The sequence below is a fragment of the Ambystoma mexicanum genome, chromosome 9, assembly GCF_040938575.1.
Source record: "Ambystoma mexicanum isolate Mex_15411 chromosome 9, UKY_AmexF1_1, whole genome shotgun sequence".
NCBI classification, from domain to species: Eukaryota; Metazoa; Chordata; class Amphibia; order Caudata; family Ambystomatidae; genus Ambystoma; species Ambystoma mexicanum.
In genome coordinates, this window is record NC_090931.1 from 648,159,268 (window position 1) to 648,179,902 (window position 20,635).

Sequence of the window (20,635 nt, forward strand, 5' to 3'; positions counted from 1 at the left end):
AAGCAGCCTATCTCCTGGCATCCAGTATTTCTAAATACCCAGTTGTAGCGCAAGGGAGAGCGCAATTAACAACACCTTACAACTCGATTACACAGATTATCGAGTTACAGGGACGTGCCTCACAGGAAGGACTTGTGGCAAAAAAGAGGATGTAAACAGTTCCTGACAGACTTAGTGTGGCGGAAGGAAACAACAGGCGAAATGGTTATGCCGCATGAGCTGCTACTGGTCGCTTTGGGCCAATTGCACCATCCATCTCACGTGTTAAAACATCATATTGCCACAGATTTACAGGAGGACTGGTTTGTCCCCAATCTACAGAAGATATTGACTAAACTAGTGATTAATTCCATTACTTATCAGTCCTATAGCACTGGCCATACCTTGAGAACCCTTCAAGGTACCTTGTCCTGCCCAACTGGCCCATTCCACAAGTTACACGTCGACTACACAGACATGTGAGAGAGATGTAATGGGTATCGCTATATGATTGTGATCGGGTGTCCCTTCTCCCGATGGGTGGGGGCAGGTCTTTGTGCACATCCAGATGCTAAATGTGCCACCAAATGTCTGGTCTGAGAGGTTTTTCCTCAATGCGGAGTATGTGATATATTAAGATCTCACTTAACGGCACTCACTTTTTCAATGAGCTGTTTAAGGAAATAACAGCATTCCTGGGCATCAAGCATCAGATGTGAATAATTTACCACCCCCAGGCCAACCGGGTTTTAGAGAGGATCAATGGTCTATTGAAGATGAAATAGTCAAAATTGTGCACCACCTTAAAGAAGAATTAGGTGCACTGTTTGCACTTGGCACTATTCAGCATGCACATGCAGCCCTGTAAGGATCATAATTTATCATCACATGAGGTGGTAACAGGGAGATTAATGCACACACCCCTATCTCCTGTCAGGAGAGCCTCTGATGCTCACAGGGCTGAGTCTATTCTGGGGGAGGAGTTCAGGGATTATATTTCTGCCTTAACAAAAGCAAGAAAATGTATTTCTTAACAGATAGCACGCCCACGATCTGAAGATGCAACCAGTGCTGCATCTACCTCAGTGATGTCACCACTGCTTCAGCTACTCCCCAGCGATTTGAACTTCATTGAGAATTGTGTGAGCCTAGGTACAATGGTCCCTACACCGTTGTTTATGCCACTCCCCTGGCGGAAAAGGTCAGGGAGCTGCGGTATTGGATATATCTTTCGGACATCCATAAAGCCCCCAATACCGCAAGCCCCGCGCAAATTGAATAAATGTTAAAAGGGTGAGAAGCGTAACACGTGCTGAGTAATTACGCACATTACAGCTTCTGAGCATGTGTACATATTACAAGAGGTAATTACACATCATTTTTGATAGCAGTATTTTCATTTTATCTGCTGGTACCTGTTTACAAAATATCAACACTGCTAAAGCACATTTTGCACTTTTGCTCTCTCTCCCTGCCTCTTCCCCTATTCCTTTCTCTTTTTTCTCTTCTCTTCTGTTTCTCTTGTATAAAATAAACAATGAAGTCTCGCACACATTTATTTGAAAGAGAGCAATATGAACGGTCCCCCGAACACTCTGTGGTAACCACATTTCTTTCAACATATCTTTGTGTTATACATTGCGTCGCAGGGTTGTTTGCTATGTCCATGTTTGCATTGGGGATTTATTTAGGGGTTTGTTTTATATGGGGAGGGCATATAAAAGGGGGGGGGGGGATTATATGATTAGCGCCAATCTTTCCTCATTATACGCCAGTAGTACTAATATCTCTACATCATATGGAGAAACAGGGAAAAACAATACAACTTGTATTCACACAAATGGTAAGCCAATTGAAAAGAGACATGTTTGATGAGTGTAGAGGCCTAGGTTTAGATGTCATAGAAGGTGTGCACAATCCAGAATTGAGTAATAGCTGGTACGCAGACATGAGCTCAGTGGGGGAAAAAGAGGGTTAATGGGAATTGATATCTTTTTTTTCTTAATACCACACACGTCAGGGGGCCCAAGATATTAATGCAGCAAGAGATTCCACTCTTGGAGGCTCAATTTTTGGTACATCTAACATTTTGCTGGCTAGTGGCTACAAAGCACTTTCCAGGCACAGAGCATACAACTTGTGTTAATGGACCCCGAAGGATTGCAGTGTGCCCGAAACTCCAGAAGTCCACCGTGTTTACAGGGACCTTACCTGAAGGTGCTGGAGAGTGTGAAATTCATAGCAAACAGATGGCAAGAGAACACAATGAGCTTCATGGCGGGAGGCCTTGTGGGATTCGGAGAAGAAGTGATCCAAAAGGTCAAGGCTGTTTGTAGAGAATACTGGAATGAGCATTTAGCGAAACTCACGTGGATCGAGGCGATGGAAAAACCAGTAAAAGTACATAAGCAAGTAGAATATGAACTGTGTTTTTATAACGAGGGGAGAGTCTTTGTGGGACCAGCAGCAAGTGCAACAAGACATTATGCACCCCAGAGCTCAAGAAAGGGACAGCAGTAGTGATGGACAATTATTGGCTGTGTGGCCAACGGGCGTTTCTGCACCTCCTGCCACAATTGGAGGAGCACCTGCTCGCTAGCCTCATTGCACTCAGCCCTCCTGGTGGTCCCTGTAGGGCACTTGATAGTGGGGCCAGGTGGCTTGTCGGCCCCAACACCAGTACCAATGTCATATGTCCCTACCACAGGTAAGCCGCAGCGGCCCATATTCCGTATCCTGCCAGAAAAATAGAAGAAAGAAAAATTGCGGGTAAGGCAGAGATCCAACTATTTGTCCAAATTCATCACAATTGCTCAAAGAAATACCAGATCAATACAGACTGTACAGCAAAGAAGAAAACTATTTTGCATCATTACTACTACCAAGAGTGCAAGTAGCAGCTAATGCCAAATGGCTCCAGATCGTCCGCTGGGAAGTGACACAGCTGTCAAATGACACCAAACAAGGCCTCAATGCTATCAAGATGGAAATGCGAGCAATCAGGTTGATGACGTTGCAGAACCACTATTTACTGGACTTACTTAGAGCAATGGAAGGTGGGGTCTGCAAAAAGAATGGTGATTCATGTTGAACATACGCTCCTCCAAATTATGCAGACAACAGTTCCCTCACAAACATAATAGAGGCCCTGCACGCCCTTGGCACCCACATGCAAACAGAGGCTGGCATCCAAAAAAGCTACTGGGTCGACAACCTTTTCTCTTGGGCACCATTCTGGATGGGGGAGATCATGAAACTGCTGGTACCAGTGATCGTGTTCATGTTGGTTATTTTCTGCACTTGCCAGATGTGACCTCGATGCAATGCTAAATCAATGTCTAGCAGTGCAATGATGATTTCAATTGGGGTACATGGGGCACGTTGTGGTACAGACAGAGGACCCTGACAAAACGCTGCATGGTTAGTTTAGAGCAACGCCTTTTAACGCCTCCCCCAGCCAAAATTACAACTCCACCACCAGACCCCGGGAATTATGAAGAGCACTGGGTCGACCTTGCAGGACATGGGGGGTGTACATATATGTCATGCACCCCAGTACAGTATGCGCAAGCAGGGGAAAGCTTAGAGTCTGTGTGCACAGCATGGGTACCCAAGGAGGGAACACCGCCATATTTTGAAGCTGCAAGGTTGGAAAGGGAGAAAATAGAGGAGGAGGCAAGTGAAAGGCTTACATGGCAGTTTGTTAATATAGGATTAATGAAAGGGTAAATGTTGGGAAGCGGGGTGATTGTTCCAGGCCCCCAAGAGGTTCTGAATGTGTCAGAGGCCTAACTGTGTGCTGTAGATGCTTGGGGGGGTGGAGGGGTTATAGGGGGGAGGTGGTGTCAATACAAGCTTCTTTATGGGTAGGTTATTATGGGATTGGGTGTAGAGTGCACTAGAAAATGAAATGCCATTTTAGGAAATAGCAGCCATCTTGAAATTGAGGCCTGGCACTGCAATGCGGCCAGCACAGTAGGCCGGGGCACAGAACATAGAGATACATGCGTGAATGCAGGAGCGGATTGCAGCCTGGGCAGTAATGGGGAAGGCCAAATCCACAGGGGTCCTTAAACCTCTCATTGCCTCATACTATTAGCACACGTGACCCAGGAAGAATGCCCCCTGCAAAGCCATGAGGGAGCCGAGAACTCACAGCGAGCAGTTATCCCACGAGAAGGGGGGCACGAACCTCGGACCTACTTCAGCCCAAACCCCAAGATTCCAGAGTGCCAGCCAGCCCAAAACCACCGACCATAAAACTGTTAGAGCACCCTTTTGTCCGAAAGATCACTACAGAATATGCAGGGTCGCTGTGATATGCTGCGAGGTGCCAGCGAGGGAAAAGTAACAAAGTTAAGCCTGAGATGGGAAGAACTGGAAGGGTGCTGATGCCTCTGGGATGGAGCTGGGGTTTGATATATAGGGTGACCTTGAAAGTATCCTCTACGCCCATGTCTGCAGTACGAGGTGAACGTTAGCAAAATACAAAAAGAAATGTCCCGCCAGTAAATATTTAAATCATCAGAAATTAATTCATTACACTATTCAGATGTGATGGAGGCAGGGACACTTAATGACACTCTTTTAAGAATTGCCCTAAATAGTTAAGGGAAAACTGACACCAAAGTTTTTCTTAGATATTCAAAAGATCACATTTAATTGTTTTTTTTAAATATCCTGTAACTTCCAGGTATTGTATTTTATTTTACAAAAATAAAGTCACTTTCTAATCTTTTCCGAAAATAGATAAACATATATATATCAGGTATTAAAGTACAAGAAAAATAATGCATACATCCAATAGAGCATACAACATATACATGTGGACAAGACGGTTCTTTTTTACATCGAGAAAAAAAGGAGAGCGACTGGGAGTGTATTGTAAGTAAAGGAAAACACAATTCATTCAAGGTTTCCGCTTATGTGTTAATGTCTCAACCCTAGCTGCCTAACTAGTCTAAAGGGAGACCACTAATAGGCCACTGAGAACCTAATCATAAACCAGGGTCTCCGTAGAATGAAAGTTATATGTTCAATAACTGCAGAGCCTCATTCCTATGTGCCACATGTGCTTCAAAGGGGGCTTACATTTCGGCGGCTGAAAATCCACGTACCATCTTCCTCAGGAGCAAACAGCATACAGCGTCCCCTGAGGACCAGGGCACAAAAGAGAATCTATAAAGAGTCAGTGCAGTTGAATTGCTAAAAAGGCAATTAGTAGGCACAAGGTAGTAAGGAAGTATCCATTAGTACCTTTTTTCTGTACTCAACTGGGTCTTCTTACTCCTAATAACGATCAATAAGGTTATTCACACACTTACTGTGTCAACTGGTGCGAACCTTTTCTTTCTCTCCTTATCCACTAGTACTTACTTTTGTCATAATGTTTTTTCCCATTATATCGCTATACTCCAGTAAGGCTATGTAGACATTCCTCCCATGCTCCAAAAATGATTTTTTCTTTTAATTTCTAATACATAAATCAACATCTTCATATAAACACAAACAATGTTCTTGTTACTTACTCTCATATGTTCTTTTGTGCAGTTCTACTAAACGTTATCTCATACTATTAGATTAATCTTGGCCATCCATACCTTCTTGATCTTTCATTAATCGCCTTTTATTTTTATCAAATACACTACACTGATCAATTTAAACAAGCACCATCCATTGCTGCTTATTGTTTGAAAATCTGAATATTTTATCCACACCGTCCTCCATCCCCCTTGTCTCACAATGTTATTTTTTGTTCCTTTATTTAAACCTTCTATCAACTTGTGTTTTTTGTTGCTTTCATATCCATTCATTCATTCACCATTTTGCATTTACTTATTTATTTATTTCACCCCTGGATTGACGTCAATCTCTTCGTTAGGAACATCTTACTTCCGCACTTTTAGTTTTAGCTGTTTATTGATTTCTTGTATTAGTCTAAACACAACATAAACTCTTACATTTTACACATTTCAATCCCTTACATGTGTGTACTGTTATTTTGTTCCCCTGTGTACATTTTTCCACCACTGTCCTAGTGGTTGTATTGTCTTCTCCTTTTGTTACCCCTTCTGGTAATTTGATGCACACTCTCCTACCTGGCATTGCCAGTAGGAATCCTTACAACTCTTATATTAAGTTTTAGAGTGCGTACACTTCCTGTCTTTTCTTGAGCCTGTAGATTCAAGGTATCCCTATCCCCCTTCCATTTATAGTCTCAAAAAATCCAGCTACTCTTATATCATATTTTAGCAAGACATAATGGCCCTCATTACGACCCTTGCGGAAATCGGAAAACGATGGCGGAAATGCAATACCGCCATCGAATAGCGCTCGGTGCGACTATGACCCGTCACCGCAAAGTACGAAGCCATTAGCGACACCGTAGTGAACGCCAACGCTAACTGCACCAAGCACGCGCGCGCGCGCCATGCGAAACCGCAAACACCACCATGGCGCAACGGTACGCCAATTCCGACCCTAGCGGACATGTACCTAACGCCATCAGGCATGGCGTAATGTACCATTCCGCCATGGTGAGAAGTACGGCATCGCGAATCAACCGTAAACGGCCCCACTGAGTGCCTGTACACCGCTCCCTGCCCACAAAGTACAACTCCCCGTAGGTGCAATGAAGCCACAATGCAACCATTGAAATGTACAAGTCACCCATGCATGGCAACGAACAAAAGAAACACAAGAGGGGCCAATGGGAGCTGCAGGGCACAGATGGCACGAATACAGAAGCCATCCCAATGGACATGACCACAGTCCCCCACCAAGAAACGCACGCAAACACAGGCACCTGTGACCAGCCATATTCCGAGAATCACATCATTCCACCAGTCCACCTGGCTGACCGGCATCTGTTACACAAAACCCAATCCCCCGCCCCTGAGCATGACAACATTCAAACTGTCATATTGGCAGCCCCCATCCCTGACCTCACGGGCTTAGTAGGCAAACGCGCCCAGTACAGTACCACGCAACTAAACTCCGAAGCTGGAACCCAATGCAGATCTCCTCACAATACATCGCCCCCCAAATAGGCATATGCCACATCACTTGCAAAGAAAAACGCTACACGGGCCAAATCAGAATAGAAATTTAATGCACATCAAAGTCACCAAGCCCATACAGCCATCAGGCCATGAACTCCTAAACACCAATCACCATTGTGGGCTGCATCCGCAAGAAATGACCAGCCACTACTTGTGTGTCGTCCTGTTCCCTCATGGTACACAGAGCCACATTCACGTACGAAAAGGCAACATGGAAGCGCACAGAACCGCAGGGCCGTCCCAATGGGGAGGCACTAGTCCAGCTGAAAGGCCGAAATGTTGCTCCGAGCCACCAGTACTGCGTAAGGGCATGTGGGCCATTGGCGATCGTCCCATAAGATCGTAATGCTGCTCCACTGATTAACACGAAGCAGCAGGTGTCGGGAGTAAAACCCATCTGCAGGAGTGGCATACAGATGGCAGTGGCAAAAGGGGAGGAGATACCTGTCAACCAAAAGAAAAGAAAAAGAACAGAATGGCCATCAGAACTACATTCCAACAACTCACTTCAATGATCACACGAAATCCACAGCCATATGCATGCTAGCCCACTCCAAAGGATCATCACCACCCCAAAACCACTTGCGACTCCTAACCATCTATATCGAGGTGCAAACACCATCACAAACGAGTGTACCTGTGCATGCGTCTGTCAAAACAGAATCCATCAGATGGGAATGTTAATGTGCATGGACACAAGTGTCTGAGGGCGTGTCGAGACAGGGAGGGCTCAACAAGGCCAGATAGACGATGGTCCCACCATGGCAGCCCTGCATCACATAGCGTAGGGGAGGCGGATAGATCCCAAGAAGCCCTGTACATGGCAAACTCTGTATCAAATCACCTGCCCATGCATCCATTCATCATTCCCTCATCCCGGAATCAAAACGCCTGAATAATTACTCACATAACATTAGAAACATCCATTGAGTCTGTGCGTTATGCAGCCTGCAAAATCCACAGTGCCCCAGCCCGTAATTCCAGTGTTGTGAAGTAACATGTATTTGGGAACGGCCGGCCTCATCGTCCACGTAGCAATTGCGCATCCCAAACTATTCATATCAATCATTGCTTCCTCGCCATGGGCCCTGTCTCAAGGACATTGAACAACAGAACGTTATATTTGCAGTCAGACCTGTGGGCATCTCCTCGCCGCTAGCTGGAAACCGAAAGCGCCGCCCTTCGAATTCCACATTTGCAACATCACGCCGAAAAGGCATCTGTGGCCGTTTGAAATCACTAATTATTCCATCGAGTGCGGCTGTGTGTGAAAATGGCAACTGCCTTCACCCACAAATGGGACGCCCCGCCCGTCATTGCAACTCGGTACAGTGATGCATGAGGGCCCACCGTTACTCGAGTACTACGTTCCACTGACCCTTCACAAGTCTGTTCGCGACTGCACAGATAGTATGTGCAACAATGGGACCACAGCAGAATGAACATGTCAACCAATGTTACACGGCCATCGGGTACAAATACATGATTGCAATAGCAAGATGCCATTCCCCGATTTGCAGCGTTGTGCGCGGGACGTGCTCGGCCAAAGGGGAGAGCAGTTTGCACAGGTGGAATTAATCACCACAGGTGGAGGCCATACAGCCTGAAAACACATAAATTGCACAGCCAGTCTCCTCCCACAACCACACCGAAATGCTACCGGCAGGACTCGCGATGTTGGCCCTGGGGGACCTGATAGCACTGCAACTACTCCAACTCCAAGAAGAAGACGAACACCAACTGCAACCGGCCGCACGAAGGAGACGCAGGAGGAGGAGGAGGCCAAGGCAGGGCCAGCAAGGGCCGCCAGCACAGCCACTACCACCACGCAGGCAGCCCGCAATCCCACGCCTCCGAGCACATCCGTTCAACCTCACTGATGAGCAGATCCACACCCTCTACCGTCTGGACCGGGACACCATAGCCGCCATTGTGGACATGACACAGGCTGACCTTGTCAGCATGATAGATAGCCCAACCGCCATCCCACCCCTACTGAAGGTGGTGTCTGTACTCCACTTCCTGGCCACAGGCACCTACCAGCACACAGTCGGACAGTTGCATGGCATTTCTCAGCCACTGTTCTCACGGACACTATTGCAAGTGCTCGATGCCCTCCTGCAGCACGCAGACGACTACATCTCTCTACCACGCTCGGAGCAGGAAATTACCAACACAAAAGTGGGATTCCATGCACTTGCCGGCATACCCGGTTGCATTGGTGCCATCGACTGCACCCATGTGGAATTGGTCGTCCCACATGCCATGGAGGCCCAGTACCGCAACAGAAAACAATTTCATTCCCTGAATGTACAAATGGTGTGTGACTCCAACAGGATCATTACACATTGTTGTGCCCGATTCCCTGGATCAACCCATGATTCTATGGTCTTGAGGAACTCTACAATACCACGCTACATGGAGCGACACGCAGGGAACAGATCCTGGCTACTCGGTGAGTCTCATTACATGCATGATTATGTGGGGAATGTGATTTGGCAATGACCTGGCAGGAAGGGGGGGGGTGTGCGTACGTAGCAATGGCATTCCACATCATACGTTTCTCGTCCACATACAGGTGATGCTGGATATCCACTGAAGAGATGGCTCCTCACACCAGTCCGGAACCCACGGGACCAGCATGAGGAGGACTACAACCATGCCCACTCACGTACCCGTGTAGTCATTGAACAGGCATTCGGCCTACTGAAGACTCGTTTCCGCTGCTTTAGCAGGTCTGGCGGGGCACTCCTGTACCGCCATGAGAAGGTTGCAAAGATGGTCATGGCATGTGTCATGCTCCACAACATGTGCGTACGTAGAAATGTGCCCATGCCCCCTGACGCAGAACTGCAAGCACCTGATGATGGTCATGATGAGGGTGGGGATGTGGCAGCACCTCATGGAGTCTGCGAGGCACCGGAGGCCCGTGACATTCGTCAGCATCTCATTGATGTATGCTTCTATCACTCACGCCTGGTGGCTGATACATGGACACGGGACTCGTGGCACTGTGCGTGTCTGGGACATGCACAATATGGACTGTACGCCTATGATGGCCTAGTACACAAAAATCAATGTCCACACATCTCATTGGTTGATCGTGCACTTTTTATGGCATATGTGATGTCATGTTGAACACCCTATCGACCCGCCACCCAAGTGAGCCCAACACACCCCCTCCACCCTCCTACCTCCCCCCCGAACCCCAGTGTCCAAAGATGCTCATTGTCAGTGGGCTGTCGCTATTGCAAGCCCCCTCTGCGGGTATCAGGGGCACCCCTGCCTGTGGAGCGCAGGTTCCTTCCAGATCTACGTTGGGGGCTGCCCTGGACGGAACTTGCAACGGATGATGTGTCTGCCTGCTCACGTCCATGCATGTCCCTAAGGGTTTGCGAGAGCTCAGTGAGCACACGGCGCACTGCGGCAAGTTCGGCACATACGTCTTTGGACGTCGCATGCAGTTCCCCCCTCAGGCTCTCGGTGCTTCTCTCCATTTGGACTCTCAGGCTCTCGGTGCTACTCTCCATTTGTGCCCTTAGCGTCTCTGTGCCTCTCTCCATTTCTGCCCTAAGTGTCTCAGTTGATGTTTCTATGTCTGCCTTAGTGCCCCCACATTCATCGGCATGGTCCTTGAGGAGCGTGGCCATTTGCTGCTGTTGCACGATTAACTGGTCGAGGGACTGTTGCCTCTGCTGGGCCATGCCCATTTGCGGGGGTGTCACAGAGGGGCTGTTGTCCTCATGTTGCCTTGCCACAGGGCTTGTGGGGGATGGCCAGTCGTTGTCTTGTGGGTGCCCCTGCGTGGTATCCTCATGTTGTACGGGATGGGACAGACAGGGGGATTGGGACAGGTCATGGATGGATCTGACTTCGACATCCCCGTTTTCTGTGTCGGAGCATGCTGCCATCAATGGGGTGTCACCTATGGTGCTGCTGCCACCAGAGGCAGTGCCTTCCGTGGCATCCATTGGGGGGACCTGTGGTGGTGGTGTTGTGGGCATGCTGGCTGCTGGGGTGCCTGTTGATGTTCCCTCCTCTGTGCTGCCACCTGATTTGTGCTGCTGCCGTGTCTTGATGCGTGCAGCTGAGGTGGAGGGTCTCTGGCCGTTGGTCTTGGCCCTCTTTGCAGGTGTGCTGGTAGGGGTGTCCTGTAGCTCGTCGTTTGGATCGGACCCTGTGGTGGAGTAAAGGAGGGCGAGGGTTAATGATGGGTCTGTGGGAATTGGAATGGCATTGTATCACATGCTCTGGGGTGGTACCTGAGGGTGATTTGGGTCGGGTCCTTGGAGGTGCTTTGATTTGTGTGTGGAGTGAGGGTGCAGTTGTTTGGCAGCCTGCAGTTAGGGTGTGCCTGCTGCACGTGTAGTGCGTGTATTAGGGTTTTTTAATTATTTATGTATTTATTGTGGGTTTTAACGTGCGCTATCAGGCCGATGTGTGTGGCCGTTCTCCTGGACATGTGTTTCTGTTGCACTATGTGGACGCATGGTACTTCACATGGATGGACTGTGTGGATTTGGCATTGTTTTATCTGGTACACCTACCTGAATCTTCGGATGTCTGCACTCCTTTCTCCATCCCTCCGACTCCCTCTATGCTCTCCATTCCGATGGTGGAGGCACAGATTTCTTCCCAGGGGGTCAACTTGATGGGTGATTCAGGACCTCCCCCGGTGGCTGTGGCAATGTTGCGGTTGGCAGAGAGTATGCTGCGGACGCGTATCCGCAGGTCGTCCCATCGCTTGCAGCATTGCTGTGGGGTGCGGGGTGCGGTCCCCACCGCACTTACCCGCTGTGCCACCAGAGCCCATATGGTCTTCTTGTTTGCAAGTGCCGTTCTGGTCATTTGCGTGGAGAAGACGACGGCAGCATTCTCCTGGAGGGTCTCTGTTAGCACGGTGAGTTCCTCGCGGGAGAAGTGGACCTGCCGCTTGCGGTCGCACGCTTTCTTCGCTACTTTTCCCATTTGTCTTGGTTTCGCTAGGGTGGGTGACGGGTTGGGGTGTGTTTCAGGGTAGTGATTTTAGTGGTTGTGTGGTTTTAGTGGTTTTATAGGTGTACGCCGGGATGTTTCCCGTTCCGGGCCCATGTTTTTACTTCCGTTTCCGTATATTTCCGGTCACCGTACTTTCCGGTAGGCGCACACTGCGGTGACCGCTAAGAGGGGTGGCGGTATTGCACCTAGGGCGCCGTACGGCGGCGGTGTGGGCCGTTTTGGGGTCATTTCCGCCATCGCGGACTTTGCACTTCCGCCGTGGCGTGGTGCTCGTGCCCGATGGGTCGGAATGGGCCGCACTTTGCTCCTTCGTGCAATGGCGGAAACGCTATTTACGCTGTGGCGCTCCGGTCAGTCACTTTCCGCCAGGGTCGTAATGAGGGCCAATGTCCCTAACTGGTATTCCTAATGGAAAGCAAAAGCATCCTATAGGTGTGTGTGTGTGTTCTCATAGCGGTATTGAATTCCTTCTCTGACTACCTAAATTAGTTTTTATGTGAATTGAGCCTGTGATCCATTGATTGCCTGTACTTCCACAATATTGTGTGTGTGTGTGTGAGTGTATGTGTGTGCATGTGTGTGTGTGCATGTGTATGTGTGTGCATGTGTGCGTGTGTGTGTGCCTGTGTGTGTGGATGTGTGTGTGTGTTTGTGTGTGTATTTGCGTGTGTGTGTGTACATGTGAGTACATGTGTGTATGTGTGCCACTCCCCCTCTCCTTATAAGCATATCATGACAGGGTCTCTGACCTAATTATCTCTATCTTTCCCCAATCTCATGAAAAAGTCTTCTCTTTTCATATCTCCAAATTCTACTTCTCTCTACTTCTTACAATAAATCAATTCATCATGCATAATAGTAATCCATATCGTGTTCAATAATTGTGCCAAACCTTCCTTGTTTTTCCTTGTCAGCTCGCAGCCTGCTTGTACTTATTCATGAATATGTTTCATTTATACAGACCCTGCACAAATCAAAATAATGCACTCCTTATTCTAGAAAATCGTATTAATCAGGTTGTGTGCTCTATAAAAAAAACACTCCTTTGACCTAATGCACACTCCTTTACATGTTCAGGCCTTAAAAAATACAAATGTGATTCCTTGAGTGTCTTCATAACTAATCCCTAAACCAGTGCATGTTATCCCCTAGTTATTTACTGAGATCTCTCCTCAATACTACTGTTATTTTTTATAAAATATATCATGCTTTTTTGTGTGTAACCTTTGCCTTGGTGCATTTGAGAGTACTTCCTCTCATTACGTACTGCTTCCCCATTCTAAATACAAATGATTGCATCAATATAAGCATTTTTCACATTGTTGCTGAAAAAAGGTGTTTTATCTTATGAATTCTTGCTATTCCCCATACATATTCACGGTGCTTAGTCTAGTATCATTTACTATTGTATTAATCTGCTCTTTAATGTAATTAGCACTCATAATTACATTTTTACTCTCTGCAACATATTTCACAAAATGTGTGATTTTAGGCATATTCTTTTGTTAATACCGCTATTCTGTGCAGTGGGGGAAATACTGTCCCCCCTCTTGAAGCTTGTCTAATTTGCTGTGGCTTTGGTGCATATGCTTCAGTATGCATGTGTAATATCCTCATGGCTCTGTATTGCATTATGGTGCATATCCCATTCCTCCTCACTCTGTCCTTAATTACCAATATTCTCACTGTTCTAGTTACTTATAGCACTCTCCTGTGCTTTCATTTGCAACCTCTGTCTTATTATTGCTCTGTTAATCATTTGGGTCATTTTCTCATTCTCCTTTTCTCTTTCTATAATCACTTTCCCATTTCCTTCTGCTGACATACTTCCTTGCTTTCTGTATCAAATTCTATGAAAATAGACGGTGTGCATCTTTTAGTAGTACACTGACACTTTTTAGGCTAGCACCTTTCCTCTTTTCCCAATTACTTTCCATCAATGCATCTAGATTTTTTTAAAATGGTTTCTTTCCATTACTTTTCCTCATCTGGGTGATTGGCCCATGCATGCTTTATGATATACGCTCTTTCAAAATGTCCCATAACAAATGCCTATATTACTTGTTAATGTGATTAACAAATCAGGGATACTCTGGTGTGTGCCTAACAGAGAAAGTATCTATCATTAACTCCAAAATAAGTTAACAAACCCTTTAAAATGGGTTGTGGCATGTGTGACTTTAAAAAGTGACCTAATAGCACCACCCCAGTTCATATTTGTGCAATGACTGGGGACAATTTCTAGTATAAAACAGTAAACTCACAATATAGTTTAGTGAGATATAGTTTCCTGGGAAAACCAACAATCTTTCAAAATGTATACCTTTGCTTTACTAAACAACCAGGTGCTTAATTATCCCACAATATCATATAATTCAATCAATTGCTTCTGTAGCACCTGGGTTCAACAAAACATGCATGAATGAATACTGTTCTCAAAACCTACTCAATTGTCAATTTCTTCAACTAGTGTTTGTCATTTGGACCTACAGCGGAGCTTCCCTACTCAAAAATCACAAGCATTACCTGTGTGTATCACAAAAATCCCTAAAAAACTAAATCAATTCAATGAGATCTCGTACAAGGCTATATTTCCATAATGCTGTGAGTCAGCCCTCGCTCACTTACAACCTTTGTGTACAAAATATGAATATTTCAAAAATGCGCAAATAAATCACTACTTGTTCCAAGAAACTTAATTTATTCCATCCATGCTCATACATGCGTCAGCTCTGGCCCTATTCATTCCCACTCATTTTTGATCATATTTTCATGAATTTCTATTTATTTTTCTGTTTCAATGTTAATACAAATACATACATTTCTCATTTCTCTACGATTCCCATGATTTCGCTAGTGTTTTGTAAAACTATTGTCACTTTTACTAAAACAAAAGTACATGTCCCTCTTTCTTTATGCAAAAGGAATTGATATGATGTGATATGATATGATAGGTTATTTATAATGCGCTTAATACCCTGAGTTTCTAAGCACGGAACTGGGGATCGATTCTGTGGTGCTCCTTGTCGTCTTGCTTCCAAGGCGAGCACGTTTGCCCCTGAGGTATCCTGCTGAGATTCATGGCCGCTTTAACTCGCAGGGCTGTCTCATGTTTTTGAATGCATGCAGCCCTGTTTTTCTACAACTATTAATCAATTCCTGGCTCTGTGTCAGCCCTTATCTTAGCCTTGAAAAGGAGCCTTGGGTTACTTCAAAGGCACTGTGGTTTGAAACATAAATCTCACTCTGCATGATGTGCGTGGTTTCTATCAACCATGCACATTGTACTTTTTAAAATTAATACATTTCTATCTTCTGTTTATTTTTAGAGCATGCCATGTACAAACTGTTTTCATTTGTTCAAACAAAAAATGAAATCACTATTGTTTTAGCACACACCCCATCTTTAAGAAATGCATTCAACTGCACACTCTCCTAATGAGAAATAAATGCTTGCAAAATCTCCAACATCTGTCTTAATCATCCTTCGTTTATGTGTTCTGCTATTCGGATTTCTATCGTTTAAAGCTTTCCAATCTGTCAAGAGCTATATTTTTGTGCGTATATAATTTGTATTTCTCTTTAACCTTTTTCTTGATTTCACTCGCTTGTTTAAAAAGTGTAGAGGAGACTCACAGTTGACTCCCTATTTTTTACCATATCCTTAAATAAAGCCTCAATTTTTTAAACTTGAATCATCACTTTTATCATTTTAAAACAACAAATATGAGTGAACACCATCAATTGGTGCTCAAGCCTCTAATTTCAATAGCCTATCTATTCTCTTGATTTGTGCCAATCACTTTGCTAAACTCAATCACTGTTGCTCCTCAACTTTTTCAAATTACTTCAAAACTTCTAGCACTCCTCAATTTTTTTATTCCACAAACAACATACAGATTAGTCGACATTACACACCATGATCACCCTTGGTTTTTTTCTCTCTTGCCTTTTCTTAATACCCTGTACAGGGTTTGAGCTGAACCTGTTCATGTGTTATATTTTTCTGCTCTACTCCCTTTGAGATTTGAGACGTCTCCTTCTGAACTCCCTTGAGCTAGGATTCTATTGCTATTCTTCTCTTCATATAATTTCCCGTTACTGAAAAATTATTACAACCTCATCCCCTTAATATGTACATGAACATGTTTTTATTCATTTTATGTTGCCTCCGTCTCTCATAATACATACCATAATTCATAAATGCCAGGTGTGCTACTCTGACGGTTATGAGGAGACGCCCCTGAAAGAAATGAGACCATACTTCAGTTTTGTCACTCACCCTATCATCTTTTTCAGGCATCTCCCCCTGTCCGCCAGCACATCAGCACATCCCCATGAAGCCTGGGCCCTAAATCTTATGAAAAGACCTTAGGGCCCCACGTTTGGCGCCACTTGAACTGAAGGCCCTGTTCCCCATCCTCCATCAAACACCAGGCATCCATGGACATTCCTCAGAGACAGAGAAAAGAGAAAATCAGGAACCCGGGAGTTTTCTCAACAGTCTTTATTAGCTGTGGTTACAAGAGACGCTCTGGTTAACACTCAAAAACACTTTGACTTCAACCTGCTTATATTGGCTATTTGGAAGATGCAACATCCTTATGCAAATGACTACCTTGTCAGAGTATGCTTCTGATAGGTCCTCTTAGTCAGAGAAAAAACATCCCTTCAATGTTAATGGAAGGCTTATCTCGTGAACACCAAGCCCACATTAGCATAGCTGGCATCCGCAATGTTCTCTGATGCACACAACTGATAAGCTTATTTTAGACTTGGCTGGATACATTTATGACAGTTCCCAACTTCTGCCAAAAACACCTTCATCAGATCAATGTCTACTCTTTATCTGATTTTCGAGGTCCAGCCAAGTTAGTTAGTTCATTATACTGTGGAGAAAATAGATAAACTCTATTATATGGTGCCAAATAATACAGATGGTCTCTCAAAATGGTCTGCATGAAGCACATTGTGCCCTTCTCGTTAAGAACATAGATAAATGTATCCACGTTTATCGTGCTTTATATAGCTTTATCATTAATCTTGTCTGCTTTTCCTGCCAAGTTCCATTTTAATCCTATCAAACCCAATTATCTCACTGCAGAATGCTGCCAAAGACTATCAGCCTCTGTTGCTTGTCTGAAAACTCTTGGCATGAGTCATAATTATTCACACCTGGCTTAGAACTGGACACCATTTTGTACATGAGTTATCCATTTTGAAATATATTTTTGTCTGAGACTATTAATTCTTCAGGGAGCTATTATTTATTTATTTAAGCATCTCTCACTTTGTATCCCTTATTTATTATATATCTTTATACACTTATGGTATTTATGTGATATTTAAAGCATTCTTCATTTCCTTGGTCATCCTAACCCAAATATGTTCAGTACCATGTGCACTTTTTACCTTAAATAAAGGTACTATAATCCTGATGTCTTCAATAATAAAACCATTTGATCTGCCTATCATGTTATCTATACTCAATTGAGGGGGAGGGGTTGGCACCCCCTATACATAGGTTCCTCAGATTTCGCACCCAGTTCATTCCATGCCTCCCTATGTATGCTCCCCAGCCATTGCGAATTCCGCAAACACGCACGCCTGCCAGACCCATCTGCAAAGCCATCAACTGTGTGCTAATTGACGCAAGATCATTCCCGACACACGCAGCTGAAATCCTTGATCTTATAACCTCCAACGACATTGAACTGCTTGCCATCCCTGAAAACCTGGCTCCATCCCACTGCAGGGCCAGCCCTCTCCATGGCCACCCACCCTGGCTTTGCCACCTTAAGATGTGACAGATCCTATAAAACAGGAGGCAGCATTGCCCTCATCTTTAAAAACACCCTCACTATTAGAGTCACGCATTTAATGTCATCCTCAACTGCAAATTCCTACTCGCCAAGATCTCCATGTCTCTGGCCGATTCTATCACCGTCCTCCTTATCTACCGACCTCCTTGCCCCAGCCTTACCTTCGAAGATAACTTAATGCAAAGCATCTTCGCGTCCATCAAACCCAACTCACAAGTTGTAATCCTTGGGGACCACAATCTAGGCCTCAACGACCCAGCATACTCATTGGCCACCAGTGTAACCACAACACCTAACCATGCCAGCTTTACACAATGCTCTCTCGGCCCACCCATGACCAAGGCTGCACCCTAGACTGGTTAAGTTACTTCAATTGTAACATTCTCACCCCTGTCACCTCCATCTTCCCATGGTCGGACCATCAATCCATTGTCTTCAAAATACCTGATTCAGAACGCCCCAGACCAGCTCACCCTGCAAAACCGGAAATGTATGGCCCGGTGCACAGAGACCCTCAACCTAGCACCGCTACTTGCCAGCCTAGCGCACCCCCACCCTCAGTAACAGACCCAGCAGTACTGGTCGACCTCTACAAGCAATCTATTGCACAAGCAGTTAACACGCTTGCCCCTCTCAAACTCAGGAAAGACAACCCCTCACTAAAGAAAATGCTTGGTTTACTCCAAAACTCCTTGAAGTCTGTGCTAATAAGCTTTCTGCTGAGCTAGCTTGGAAAGAAAAAAACGGTCCCTGCCTCCAAAGGCCCCTTCTCGTCCCTAGCCAAAAACTACAGAAGGGAAAACCATGCTGCAAAAGCCAACAGCTACAATTGCAGAATCAGTAATGCCTCTTCCAACTCCCGGGAACTTTTCACAATTCTCTGGGAGCTAGAGATCCCCTACACCCCCCAGCCAGATCTGGCAGTAGACAGTACATGGTGCGAAAAAATCCAAGTCTTTGACACTGCAAAGGTCAACTCCCTCAAAGGAAAAATTCTCTCCAAGAAACTTGCTATGCTAACCAACCACCACTGCGCATAGCACCCAGCCCCTTACGACCCACACCAGCACCCCGTTCAACTTCCACCCTGTCTCAGACATGGACATAACTAAAATCATTAGGAGCCTCAAACCATCACACTGCAAAGGGTACACTTGCCCAGCTCCCATCATCAAAGACTGTGCTGACTCACTCATTCCCTTCTTCACAGCCATCATCAATGAATCCTTCCCCACCAACTCAGTGCCAACTTCCTTGAAGGGACATGGGTCCTACGGCTCCTCAAGAAACCCTCCCTCTACCCCTCCATTCTGACAAACTACCGACCCATTACTACGGAACCCTAACTCTTGAAGATCCTGGATCGTGTTGCTTATATCAAAGTTCAACAGTATCTTGAGGAAAACAACATCTTGGGCACTCGCCAATCAGGATTCCGCCCCAAACACGGAACCAAAACTGTCCTACTTGATTTGAAAATACAAATCGATGCCATCAAACACACTGGCAAACCTTCCCTTCTGATGATGCTAGACCTCCCCGCAGCATTCCATTTGGTAAACCACCAAATCCTCTGCTCTCAACCTACGACAACAGCCAACCTCTTTCCATCAGCCACCAACTGGGTTAGGTTCTTCCTAGCTGACAGATCCTCACGTGTCTTCATCAATGATTTTTCCACTGAACCTACTCCTGTCACCTGTGGAGTACCCCAAGGTTCCTGCCTCTCCCGACTCTCTACAACATTTATACAAAACCCCTCTTCGACCACCTTGACCTGCTAGGAATATCATACATGAACTACGGTGACGACACGCAGCTCCTTATCCCCCTCTCCGGATCATATGCCCAGGACTCAGCCAAGAAAGAAACCTCTGCATACAAGGTCATACAAAATTGGTTGGCTTCGCATTAACTCTGCCACAACAATGACAAAACCGAAATCCTCATCATCGGCTCCAACTCCACACTTCGCAACATTGACCCGGCATACAAGGAGTTTATCGTCGATGGCAACCGTATCACCACCTCTGCCAAAACTGTTGGGGTCTACCTGGATGCCAATCTCAACCTCTCCCGTCAAGTGAACTTGATCACCTCAGCGGCAGCTGACGCAGCTAAACTACTTCATGCCAGCAGGCCCTTCCTCTCCACTCCTAACTGCCTAAAAATTGCAAGAGCTATCACAGGAGCCAAGCTCGACTACTTTAATGCCCTATTTAATGGCACTTCTGAACACAACATGAAAAAACTCCAGACGATTCAGAACAATGGTCTCCAAGTGACCATTGGCCTCTCTAAATCTGAACATATCTCTGAAACCAGGATAGCTGCACACTGGTTGCCCATCCGGGAAAGGATTAAGTTAAAAACATTGGGCCTCATTATAACCCAGGCGGGACGGGGTTAACGGCACCGGTAAAGGTGCCGGTGCCGTCAACCCCGTCCCGCCTGATTACGACGTCCCCTTGCGGGACCCGGTCTGCACGTCTGGTTTTACCAGACGTGCAGAGCGGGTCCCACGAGGGCAGGAGGGAGCAAACAACGGGCCGCTCGTAATCGGCCCGTTGTTTGCTCTCTCCCACATTCCCATTCAGCCCTATGGGGAATTACTGGGCCCTCCGAACTCGGAATGGCCTGGTAATTCCGAGTTCTGGGAACCCGGACGCGATTTCGGCGGCAGCCATGCCGCCAATAGCGGCATGGCTACCACCGAGGTCGTAGTGAGGCCCATTGTCTCTCCAACACTTCCCCAACCTACCTCTCACGCTGCGT

The 20,635-nt window shown here is 46.0% G+C and overlaps 1 long non-coding RNA gene across 1 annotated transcript in view; it reads right to left on the reverse strand.

Moving 5' to 3' along the window:
- The window catches only part of LOC138488428 (uncharacterized), a 614,677-nt gene that overhangs the window by 37,513 nt on the left and 556,529 nt on the right, over positions 1-20,635 (reverse strand). Inside the window, exon 5 of the long non-coding RNA XR_011274665.1 lies at positions 5,071-5,131. This is a non-coding gene — a long non-coding RNA (uncharacterized lncRNA). The remainder of the gene's footprint in view (positions 1-5,070; positions 5,132-20,635) is intronic.